Below are 13,173 nucleotides of genomic sequence, written 5' to 3'. Positions count from 1 at the left end.
TGAATCTATTTTATATACAATGATTTTTTTTAAAGAAACTTATGAATGAACATAAAAGTAGAGTGCAGGAAAAACTGTAAAGCCAACCAAAAACCAGAGAGATTTTCTCCCCGCCCCTTTTCTATTCTTTTTGCCAAGGCATTTTGGAAAGAAATCATATATACATGTCTCATTGAAAGCTACATTCATGCAAACCATGTGCAAGACCTGAGCAGCAACAGCCACAGACCGCTTAAGGAGAATGTGCAGATAAGGCAGGGGGATGAGAAGTGGGAACACGGCTTAATTAGGTTCCACTAAAATCATGGGGAATACTTTGATGTTGTTCAAAAAGGTTTTGAATTAAGTGTAAAAGTTACTGAATAATAATAAAAGATCTTTGCAGCATAAATTTTAAAAGAAATACATATTATACTAATCAATGTATAAGTAGACTGTCTTTTCAAATATTTATTAGCAAATACTTGCAACAAGAAAATTTACAAGCACTAGTACTGTTCCACGTAACAATTATTTAACTAAATGCTAAATAAATCCATCCAATGAAGCTTTTTGTACAGGGAATACTTGATCTTGTCACATAAGCAGAAGAGGTGGCGGCTAGAGCCCCTTCTGGTAGAGACCAGTAATACAATACTTAGCAAATTTACCTCTGCCGATGAAAGCTGCAACCAGCACCACGATGGAAGTTCAACCTCTGTCAGACACTGAGAAGGAAAACAAGACAAATATTTTTCTGCTCCCACAGACATTTTGCAGTACAATTTGATGAGCAAAAAAAGCTAATAAGGACAATCTTCCATTGTGCATTTACTGCTGCACAACAGAGTAGCTGGAGTGAAATAGCAGCATAGTAAGGCATCTCTACAAAGCTTACATTAGGATCAAGGCAATCCACAAGTAGGTTATCTGCCTACATTACATGAGTGCCTGGGGACAAACTGGAGTAGGCACTGTCCAGACACCTTGCTAGAGAATAGTCCCCACCCACCCTGAGTTTCAGTATACAAATAATGAGAAGAAGAAAAAAAAAGCACAGAAAGGTGAAACCACTTTGCCCAAGGTCAGACAGTAAGTGAGCAGCAGAACCAGAAACAGAACCTAGGACACTTGACCGAGTCCTGTGCCATTTCCACAGCACCATACCTCCCACAAAACAACTCCAGAAAACCGACAGATGGGCTAATCTTAAAACTTGGAGGGAGAATGGACTGTAATAACTTCAATTTAAAAGGTTATAAATATAATGCAACAACACTTAAAGTATAAGCTTGGGACGGGCAGACTGCCATTTTCCTGTATTTATACAGCACCTAGCACACAGGTGTATACACATGATGGGAACTGCTAAGCACTGACAGGAAAGACACACAAGAAGAGTGGGGAGGATTTAGGAAAAAAAAGCTACACTCCTACATCAAAGCCCTGAGGTAAGTGGGGAAGCAGGAGACCTGGAGGAAGAGCAAGTAGGAAAGGGCAACAGGAGAGGTGCTCTCATGCTTCCTGAGAAAATCACGGCAATCAACTAGTTACCTCGGGTGTCTGTATATAAATGCACAGAGCCTGGGAAACGAGCAGGAAGAACTGGAAGTCCTTGCAGAGTCACGGCACTACGACATGACTGGGATAACAGAGACGTGGTGGGAGCTCACAGGACTGGAGCACGGTCGTGGATGGGTACAAACTGCGCAGGAAGGACAGGCAGGGGAGAAGAGGAGGAGGAATTGCACTGTATGTAAAAGAGCCATAAGATTGCTCAGAGCTCCAGTAGGAAACTGGAGATAACCCAAAGACTCTCAGACCTAAGGTCAGAGGGGAGAGCAACAAGGGTGTTGTGGTGGGGGTTTGCTATAGACCCCCAGACCAGAAGGAACTGGTGGATGAGGCTTTCTCCAAACAGCTAGCGGAAGTTTCCCCAGTCACAGGCCCTGGTTCTCAAGGGGACATCTATCACCCTGACATCTGTTGGAAGGGCAACACAGCAAAGTGCAGGCAACCCAGCAAGTTTTTGGAGAGTGAAGGAGACAACTTCCTGGTGCAAGTGCTGGAGCAGCCAACTAGAGGCCATGCTCTTCTTGACCTGTGGTTCAAACAGTGAAGAATTGGCAGGGAATATAGCAGTGGATGGCAACTTGGGCAGCAGTGACCACAAGATGATTGAGTTCATAATCAATCATCCTGGCTGTACTGGTGAAAGAACAGATTAGGGACTGGTTAGAAAAGTTGGACATGTACAAGTCCACAGGGCCAGATAGGATGCACCCAGGAGTGCTGAGGAAGTTGGCTAAGATTGTAGAGCCACTTGCCATTATCCCTGAAAACTCATGGCAATCAGGAGAGCTCCCAGACGATTGGAAAAGGACAAACATAGTGCCCATATTTAAGAAAGGGAAAAAGGAAGATCCAGGGAACTACAGATGAGTCAGTCTCACCTCAGTCCCTGGAAAAATCATGGAGCAAATCCTCAAGGAATCCATTTCTAAGCACTTGGTGGAGAAGAAGGTGACTGACTAGGAACAGTAAGCATAAATTCACCAAGGGCAAGTCATGCCTGATCAACCTGATTGACTTCTATGATGACGTGACTGGCTCAGTGGATGTCGGGAGATCAGTGGATGCAGTATACCTTGATTTTTAGCAAGGCTTTTGATACAGTCTCCCACTAAATTCTGGCAGGCAAGCTAAAGAAATATGAGCTGGATGAATGGACTGTCAAGTGGACAGAAAGCTGGCTAGTGCATTAGGCTCTGATAATCAATGGCTCAATGCCTAGTTGGCAGCCAGTATCAAGTGGAGTTCCCCAGGGGTTGGTTCTGGGGTCAGTTTTGTTCAATGTCTTCATCAATGACCTGGAAGATGGTGTAGAGTGCATCCTCAACAAGTCTGCAGATGACACAAAGCTGTGGAGAGTGGTAGATATGCTGGAGGGTAGGGCCAGGATTCAAAGTGACCTAGACAAAGTGGAGGACTGGGCCAAAAGGAATCCCATGAGGTTCAGCAAGGACAAGTGCAAAGTCCTGTACTTCGGATGGGACAATACTATGCATGAGTACAGGCTGGGGCAGTGGTGGGCAAAATATGGCCCCTGGGCCACCTGGCCACAGAGCGTCCTGCCACCCCTGGGCACATAGCTGGGCTGGGTTGGGTTGGCTCGGCTCCACAGCAGGACTGCCTTTCTAGGCAGCCTGGGTAGGGTCGGCTCCTTCTGCTGCTGCCACCGCTGCCCCCAGCCATACAGTACCAGCTGGGACCTGCACCATGCTGCCCTGACAGTGTGCCCTGTGCCTGTTCTGGACTCTCCTGTCTGGGCTAAACAGCAGCAGTGGCACTGGGCAGAAACTGCTGCTCGGCACAGGGGGAGAGTAGTCCCTCCACCTTGCTGCTGCTGGGTGGTTCTTGGTGCAGCCACCCAGAGCCCGCATTGTACCAGACTGCCCTGCATCTCTGCCACACTGGGCAGCCCAGAGGTGGTGCTGATGCAAAGCAGCCCAGAGGCAGTGGGGACAGAGATGTAGGGAAGCCCAGCCCAGGCAACCCCAATGAGAAGTGCCCAGTGGCGGTGAGGGGGCGGGGCTGCTTTCCATCGACACCAAACAACAGCTTCTACCTGGCACTGCCCTGTTGGTGCTACTCAGCCCAGACGGGCGAGTCCAGAGCAGGTGCAGGGAGCACCAGGTCGAAGTTGTGCGGCGCAGGTCCCAGCCAGCATCGTGGGGCTGGGGCAGCGGTGCCAGCAGCCAGAAGAAGCCTCCACCACCTGGGCTGTCTAGAAAGGCAGTCCTGCCATGAAGCTGCCCCAGCCCCGCTGTGCGCCCAGGGGGCAGCTGGATGCACCACACCTGGGCGGTACAGAGCAGGCGCAGGGCAGGGCTGGGGCCACTGGTGGTGGCAGGGAGACACCGCAGGGCACACAGGCTCCAGGCTGTTGTGGGGTGAATGCTAACCTCAGGCGGGGGTGCATAGGGGACTCCCATACACACCTCACCATACCCTCAAACCCTCCCCTGAAAACCCCACAACCACACCCTCCCCACACAATCATACACCCTATAAACACCGCACCCACGCACACTCACAACTGCGTGCCTCGGGGGGGAGGAGCCTTGCTCACTGCTACATGCACACACGCCATCACATGCACAAATACACCACTAGCCACCCTCCCCCTCTATGTATCCCACACAGACTTCATACCCACACACACACACCCCTACACATCCCCACAAACCCCCTATACTCACCCACATCTACACATGCCCCCACAACCTTCCCTACATCCCATATACATTGACACACCCACAGCCCCCAACAAACACCAGACTCACTCACCCCCATATGCCCCCACACCCACCTACCCCCCAACATACAAGAGTAAGACTTCGTTTTGAGCTATTATACAATCACCTTTATATACAACATGCAAACACACACACACACACCAGGACAATTTTTTTTTTTTAAATAAAATTAAAATGTTATTGTGGAGGTTTGATTTTAAGTATATTATTTGAGGTTTTCTTTTGGTTCCAAGACAGAAACCCCCCTTCTCAAAAGCAGTACTTCCAGGGTCAAAGGGAGGGACTTATAGTAGCAAAGGTCAGGGGTTATGGGGCAAGATCTCTGATCCCAAGATGGTAACTAGGGGTGGGGTGCTTGTTAAGGGATGGGGCCCTTGACAGCTTGCTAAAACACATTAAGTGACCCCCCAGCCAAAATAATTGCCTGCATCTGAGCTGGGGGCTGACTGGCTGGGCAGCAGCTCTGCAGAGAAGGACCTGGGGGTTACAGTGGCTCATTCCGCCTATTGTCCAGTGTGCCCTTGTTGCCAAGAAGGCTAATGGCATACTGGGCTGCATTGGTAGGAGTGTTGCCAGCAGGTCAAGGGAAGTGATTATGTTCCTGTATTCAGCATTGGTGAGGCCACATCTGCAATACTGTGTTCAGTTTTGGGCCCCCAATACAGAACGGATGTAGCCATATTGGAAAGAGTCCAGCAGCAGGCAACAAAAATGGTGAGGGGGCTGGGGCACATGCCTTATGAGGAAAGCCTGAGGGAACTGGGCTTGTTCAGCCTGGAGAAGAGAAGACAGAAAGGATTTAATAGCAGCCTTCAACTACCTAAAGGAGGGTTTAAAAGAGCTAGACTGTTCTTAGTGATGGCAGATGACAGAACAAGGAGCAATGGTCTCAAGTTGCAGCAAGGGAAGTTTAGGTTAGATATTAGGAAGAATTTTCTCACTAGAAGGGTAGTAAACACTGAAACAGGTTACCCAGAGAGGTGGTAGAAACTCCATCCTTGGAGGCTTTTAAGACCTGGCTAGACAAAGGTTTGGCTGGGATGATCTAGTTGGGGCTGGTCCAGGAGGTTGGACTAGATGGCCTCCCAAGGTCCTTTCCAGCCCTCATTTTCTATACGTCTATGATCCACAGAAATGAGGTCCCAGTAGGTATCCAAAAAGTAGAGGTATCAGAAGCCTGAGCTTACAAATTTTGTATAGAAACAGTTTGATGGCATCTATTACACATCATATAGCCTTGTCAAAATTTGGACAACTGGGTTTTTATTAAAATCACATTAATTTGTATATTCAGGTAAGAGACATTTCAGGAGTAATCCACTGAAGGACCAATAAAAAAAGTATTTTGCAGGAAGGATGTCATTTCCTTCCCATGTTTAAAAAAACTCTACAGAAAGTCAGAATTCTGTAAATCAGCTTGCTCCATTGTACATTTATAACCATGCAAAAGACATTATCTGCATGCCAAGGAACCAACTGTGGGTACAATTTTCAGTGACATCACAGTTTATTTTAGAGGTTGGAAGTCCCTGACAGGAAGTTTGTAACATCTGCATCTGAGCATTGTTAAGCTCCAGGAGCCAACTTTGGCACGACACGGACCTATTCCTTACAAATACTTCGTTATATGGTTTGAGATTGCTACAACAACAGGCCTATATCCAATCGAAGCAGCCATACATGTACAATCCTGCAGTACATGCAACTGTCTAAAAAGAAAAATGAATTTTGAAACTTGATGAAATCTGGCCACAATACTTTAGCTCAAATATGTAATGATAATTATTGGCATAGTCCCAACAGCACATTTTACAGAAGCTCTGAAATGTATTTACAACATATAACTGGAAGAGGGCTAATGAGGTCCCCATCTTTAAAAAAGGGAACAGGGAGGACCCAGGCAACTATAGGCCCATCAGTCTTACTTCAATCCTGGGGAAGCTCTTTGAGAAGGTTATCAAGGAGCATATCTGTGATGGGCCAGCAGTGGGGATGATGCTCAAGGGCAACCAGCATGGTTTCATTATGGGCAGATCCTCTCAGACCAACCTGATTGCCTTCTATGATCAGGTCACAAAATCATTGTGGACGCAGGTGTCGTGGTGGATGTAGTCTTTCTGGACTTCAGGAAGGCCTTTGACACCGTCTCCCACCCCATTCTCATTAAAAAGCTAGGTGACTGTGGCATTGATGCCTACACAGTCAGATGGATTGCAAATTGGCTGAGGGGTCATACTCAGAAAGTGGTGGTGGATGGGTCATTTTTGACCTGGAGGGGAGTGGGCAGTGGGGTCCCCCAGGGCTCAGTCCTTGGGCCCGCACTGTTCAATTTATTAGTGACTTGGACGACAGGGTGAAGAGCAGCCTGTTGACACCAAGATGTGGGGTGAGGTGGGCACACTAGAAGGGAAAGACAGATTACAGCAGGACCTGGATAGGTTACAGGGGTGGGCAAATGAAAAGAGGATGGGATTTAATACTGACAAGTGCAGGGTGCTGCACTTGGGCAGTAGGAACCACCAGCATACCTATAGGCTGGGGAACTCCTCTCTCAAAAGCACGGTGGCAGAAAGAGATCTTGGAGTCATTACTGACTCCAAGATGAACATGGGCCGACAATGCGAGAACACGGTCAGTAGGGCTAACCTTATCTTGTCCTGCATCCACAGATGCATCACAGGCAGGACCAAGGAGGTGATCCTCCCCCTCTATGCAACACTAGTCAGGCCGCAGTTGGAGTACTGCATCCAGTTCTTGGCACAGCATTTCAGGAGGGATGTGGACAGCATTGAGAAAGCCCAAAGGAGGGCCTTATTACGAAAAGAAGAAAACTATTATTAATTGTGTCACATGGAGACCAAATGTAAAATTCAGCTCTGGAATTCAGTTTTCCTTCAGTAGGTACATGTGCGTACTCAAAAATACTAACCCCCACCCCCTAATCAAGATACCTTTATCTTACAAATTTGAAACATTTTGGCAATGCCGAGATACTCCAAATGCAAAAGCCACATACAAAGATTTCTGTCTGCTTATGATCTAATGTATGCAGCACAAAGCGCTCTATAAACACTAAGGGGAACCATGAGTGCTGTTCAGGGAACTACAGTGCTGCCAATTTCTTCACCTTGGAGGCAGTGCCACTATGCCATGAATTCAAGATCCAAGATTAGCAAAACTTACGTTTAGGTTAGATATTAGGAAGAACTACTTCACTGTAAGGGTGGCCAGAGCCTGGAATAGGCTTCCCAGAGAGGTGGTGCTCTCACCTTCCCTGGAGATCTTCAAGAGGAGACTGGATAGGCACCTGGCTGGGGTCTTATGACCCCTGCCACCCCCAGTGCTCCTTCCTGCCCATGGCAGGGGGTCAGACTAGATGATCTAAGTCCCTACTGACTCACTGATTCTATGAAAACCACATGTGCGTTAGATAGATAAGCATGCCAAACAGTGGCTTGTAACAACATGCATCCTATGCCTTGCTTCTATATACAACACATGGCCTAGGCATCATGGAAGTGTAGTCAGTACCAGATGACTGCCACACCCATAATGAAAGTGTCAGATCTGACTGCACTTGCAGTAGTGCAAGTCGGAATCTCTATTCAAATCAAGGGAGTTAGCCCAGTGTAAAGCTTGTGAATGAATTCCCAAGGTCTGTCTCAGATCTGCCCGAACTGTTGTGGTCTATACTTCTGTATAGAATGAGTGAGTCAGGGGGAGTGTTAAAAAAAAAAAAAAAAAGTGTGAAACAGTCTTCTCTTTCTAAGTATGCTCCACCTCTTAAAAAATTTCACTGAAATCTTTATATTCGGTACCTTGCAAAAAACTGTTCAGACTTGGTTTAACAAATGTTTTGGCAAATTGTATTTATCCATGTGAAGACATAACTCATAAAACTTGCATGCAACAGGTTCGTGCCTGCATATTTAAAAAAACAAAAACTAAAAAAAAACTCTAAAATCCAAAGTGAACTTCAGAAGACTAATACAGAAACTAAGACTCTAACACTCCTATATAGAGCGATTACCCTCTTAGAGCAAAGCAGCTTTTTCCCCTACAAACAGAACAGTCTTTACTGCATTCCAGTGAGTTTATCCCAGAAGTCAGAATTCATTTGATGAAAGACAAGATGTTTCCTGGCATTATACTGGCATGTAGCTCATTGTAAATTCTTGTCTTGTTTCCTCCAGATAGAAATCAAACTGCCCCGAAACTTAAAGATTCTCCCTTTGCGTTGTTATATTTCCCCAATATTACGTAGAAAACTTTGCAAGCTTGTTTTTTATCTGATATTCTCAGAGTTTAGCAAGAGCACAACTGCAGCATAGAGCATATCAACACAATACAGCTCATCTGATTAGCAATGGAAATATACAAAAGACACATTAACATTCAGGCTTCCAAATACATCTTTTGTTTTAAAGTTACAGAAAGCAAAAAACCCCATCTGACTCAGAATTCTAATTTCCCTTTGCTGCACCAGAGCAACAGAACCTGATCATTATGGTTTGTCAGCAGCAAATACACCCACTGAAAGAGCCTGTTGAATACTAAAGTCCAAAACTCTTTCCTTCCCACATTCTCTCAAGCAACACTATTTTAAAATATACCTAAAAGGATCTCATCTTTGGGGATGAAGGAAGGGGGTTATTTAAAAATTAAAGCACCACATTAATGGAGCTATTTTAAATCATGGTGGTCAAACATGTGGCCCATGACTGGATCCATCCCACAGAGCTCCACAATCTGGCCCCCGTATCTAATCAGACCCACATAGCACACAGGTCTGTGGAACAGGGCAAGTCCATAGGCTGGACTGGGCTTACAGACCCTCTCCACTTCCCCCTCCTCCAGGATGCCTGATCCAGAAACTGCTCTTGTTGGTCTGGGACCCATGATGTACAGTGAAGATCCTTGAGCAGCCAGGACAAGCGCTGCATGCAGTGGCTGCCCTGGGCCATACTGCACTACACATAGCACCCACCCTAGCGACTGCACTGCATGTAGTGCCTGTTTCAGTCAGTCCAGGCTGTGTACAATGTGGGTCCCAGACCAGCTGGAGCATGGACTAGCCCTGCACCATTTACCTCACCTGTGGAGCTGGTTGAGTTTGACATTCCTCTTAAATGCTGGGTTGGTCCAGATGCCTGTTTTTTGAAGCCATCACCAAATGATGGCCTGGCTGGTCCAGGGGTAAGCAGGTGCCAATATACTCTAAACTTGGAAAACATTCTTGCCTTGGGTTAAGATTTGCACAGGACACATTACATAAAGAAGAGGACTTGAAGACAAGTCATGGGTCACTGAGTCCTACTCCCTGTTACACAGGTAACCAAATAATACAGCTTCATTCATAAATGTATTATGTTCCACTGTAAAACTAACTAGATTGTTTGCCCCCAGTAGTAACACCAGTTCTCAATGGATAGGAAAATATGCAAAACATCTGTTCATTTCCAAGATGATGATTACTTTCTGTACGTACTGTAGCTGAAGTTAAAAATAGATCAGAGGAAACAAAAGGTTCACTCCAAACCACATTACTTTTTAAATTTTGGTCTAATGAGACATGCTTCACTAGATAGAAAGCTATTCATGTCATAATCCACTTCCTCCTCCTTTTGCTATTAGCTAGCTGTTGAACTAACTTTGCAAGTAAACAGATCATTTTAATTTACTCAATCTTTCACTAAGTTTAGGATTGCTAAACTGAGGCACTGGAATTGTATCACTTTTTCTTTTTTTTTGCAAGGAAGATTATGCATCTGGTTGAGACTTAAATACAGAGAGAGAGCAAGAGAGAGAGATTGATGAGTTTGGTAATCACTTCCATTTTTCTTGTGCATCTCTCCATATGCAAACTCTGTTGTTAATACAACACAAAGGTGGAGAACCATTTTAATCACCCCAAAGTAAAGATGGTTTAAGAATAATGTTTCCTCTTGTGCATGCATTGTTAAATTGCCAGTTATTAAATAATCACAAAGCATGAGACTGCCTAACTTATGAACTGTGGGTGGCTTCAGTTTAATGACTTAGCTGAGACAACTAGATCAGTCCCACAATGTAAATGCAGGATAACATACAGTTACTCAGATTGTCTGACTGAGTCCTAGCCCAGCTAAAATAAACACCAAGAAGCCAGTTTGTCCATATGATGCAGGAAACGGTGGCTACAAAGTCAGGCTTAGTTTTAGCATGTTAGCAAAGGCCAGCTTGAACTCAACCACATCCTCCAGCCGATACATACCCCAATGCGAGATGATACAAAGACTGTATCATCCCACAAAACTGCCTATCATTTTGATAGTCTACATATAGGACTAGCACTCCTGATACAGTGATCAAATACTGAAATCCTTCTACACTTGAAAGGACTGTTTTCCCATTTCCTTCTAGTTCCTATCTATGTTTTGCCCTCACCTCAAGCTCCTGAAAACAACTTAGCTTTTAGTTACAGCCCCATTACTTTTGAAAACTCTTTCACAATGGGTCTTATACCACACCTCCCACCCTTCCTCCCCATTTCAAATACATAGTTTAAATACACAGAAAAATTCTGAAGCAGCAGCACGAGTCAGGCATATACACTGGTGCCCCAAACTCACCCATCCTGGCCTCTCCAGGGACTGTTGGCTATACATTAACCATATTTGCTGAACTAGAGGCTTGCTGAGTTTAATACAAGTTAATAATAGAAGTTCTGGTCAGGCTGTGCGGCTGTTGCTACTTAACTTAGTACGTGAGCTTTAACACCGAGAACTCGTCCCTACTGCTGCTGAAACAAGTTGCAGATCGCTAAAGATCGAGCTGCTCTTTTCATTCAGCAGTGCGGTTTAAAAATGTGGCAGTTGTAACGAGCTCCAATTTTTGTGTCTAAAGAACAAATGATTCTTCTCCCTTTTCCCATTACGCTGTCAACTTTAACAACATTTCTAAATGTGGTAAATGGAAAATTATTAGAGTATAAAAAAAGTGTACAATTAAAGAACAACAACAGACTGAGCATATAGCAGTACATGGGGACCCTAAGCATGGCCCAACTTCCATCACAAGGCACGGGAAAAAAAAGATGGAAAACAAAAAGATGACCCTTCTCTGAGAAATTCAATCCAACTCTAAGACAGGGGACAAAAGATGAATACAACATGAAAGCCAACTTTAAAGACTGGACCCCTTGATGTCTTTCAGGCAGACTCTCTGGAGAAGGCTTGCTTCCTCCATAACAAAGGGGATAGATGACTGGCTGGCCAGATTCCTGTGCAACTTTTCAGTGCAGCTCAAGTTTACTTCAACTGTATTTATTGTCTGGTTAATATCTGGTTAATTGTTACTTTTCTTAAAAGCCAGAATAAGTCTATATTGCCATTTCCCACAATTTTAAGACTCTCACAATATTCGGTATTTCTCTCAAAAGTTTCAGCTGTTAGAATCAAGAGATTGCATGAGATGCTTATATTTAATTTAAATTTTAAAAAAATGTTTCTACCCCTCGTGGCTTTGAAGGACAAAAATTAAGTGTGGAGTAAGTGCACCCTGAGGTTCAGAAACCAGCAAGCAGATAAATGGAACCAACATAAAAAAAAATCTTCATAATTTTTAAGTCAAACTCACTATTTTTAGAGGCCTGACTTGTGATTTTTGAGCATTTGGCATTTGCAACGGGATCTGTACTGCTGTTAAAAAAGGAAGAATTTTAAAAGACATTTTTATTTTTCACTGCCCATCTTGATTCTTTACACGTCACTCAGGCTCAAACCACCCAAACATTTGTTTCTAGTAAGTACTACTGATTTTTCACCTGCTTCTTGCAAATATCTATTCACAGGACCCATACTGTTGGGGAATAACAGCAGCCCATACCCTCAAAGCATACAAAATTCAGCTTGGAAACTGTAACCTTCTCTATTCTTTTAAGGTTCTGTTCCTTTTGAAGGAGACATCAAAGCCACCGCTACTACCAAATGGAGAAATCAGTAGAAGTCAGTTTCTGTAAGAGCTCTCACTTACTGCAAACCACTGGAAACATGAAGGAGCAATGGAACAAAGCTATAGTTAAATCAGAAAATATTTTTCTTCTCATTTTTATATTTAGGTCTATAAGATATCCCTGAACCCTAGCCACCGTTAGCTAGGAAACACATTTACTGCAAAAATGAGGCAATTGCAAAGTATGTGTACTCTACATGCAGAGTCAGAACAAGACACAATTCTGTAAACTGTAGTTAAAATATCTGTTTTATCATGATACCAGTACTGAAGGCTTGATCAAACATTGATAATATGTGCTTTGAATGCTCTCAAAAGGTATTTGACATTAAATCACCTGTGGTACTTCCACAAGACACCCCTGAGGGAAATTAATAGCCAGGTCCACTCTGCACAGGAGGAAAGAATCACATAACAAAGGGCACAAAAACCCAGATCTTCAAAAGCTGCCTAAATCCTCTTAATCTCAATGGGAATTAGGTGCCTAAAGCTCAGATCTTTAATGATATACATAAATTACCCATAATCACTCCTACACACCGAGTATGGCATGTGGAATATTTTAGATTAGATAGAGAGAGTCAGTGACCGTGCAGAGAGTAAAATCCAATACTTCTGTCTTCCAGCTACATAACTATTAGCTGTTATTTTTTCAGAAAAAGGAGATTTGGTTTTGTCATTCCTATAAGCGATATCAGACTTATTAGAATGCTAATAAAAGATAATAGTCTTACTGCATCCAGCTACTTAAAAGGGTAGAGACTTTTAGATGAAGGGACACAAAACAACCTTTGATTGTCCTGCAAGTGTAAAGATGCTCACATTTAAAGAAGAGATTCAAGTGAAGAAAAAGGTTCTGAACAGAGAACTATTGCTTCATTTC

General features: G+C 44.1%; 1 protein-coding gene across 3 annotated transcripts in view; it reads right to left on the bottom strand.

Annotated features, from left to right (window-relative positions):
* Positions 1-13,173, bottom strand: part of SH3BP2 (SH3 domain binding protein 2) — a 112,042-nt gene that overhangs the window by 35,078 nt on the left and 63,791 nt on the right. For 2 of the 3 annotated variants that reach the window (XM_090035446.1, XM_090035445.1), the window contains exon 2: positions 651-707. The exons of the other annotated variant lie outside the window; for it this stretch is intronic. The gene's annotated coding sequence lies outside the window, so the exon portion shown is untranslated. The remainder of the gene's footprint in view (positions 1-650; positions 708-13,173) is intronic. 3 annotated transcript variants of the gene reach the window in all.

Source organism: Crocodylus siamensis, chromosome 2, assembly GCF_052110815.1.
Source record: "Crocodylus siamensis isolate JL-2025a chromosome 2, ASM5211081v1, whole genome shotgun sequence".
NCBI classification, from domain to species: domain Eukaryota; kingdom Metazoa; phylum Chordata; order Crocodylia; family Crocodylidae; genus Crocodylus; species Crocodylus siamensis.
The sequence above is the reverse complement of the archived record's forward strand: the minus strand, read 5'-3'. Positions and strand labels throughout refer to the sequence as shown.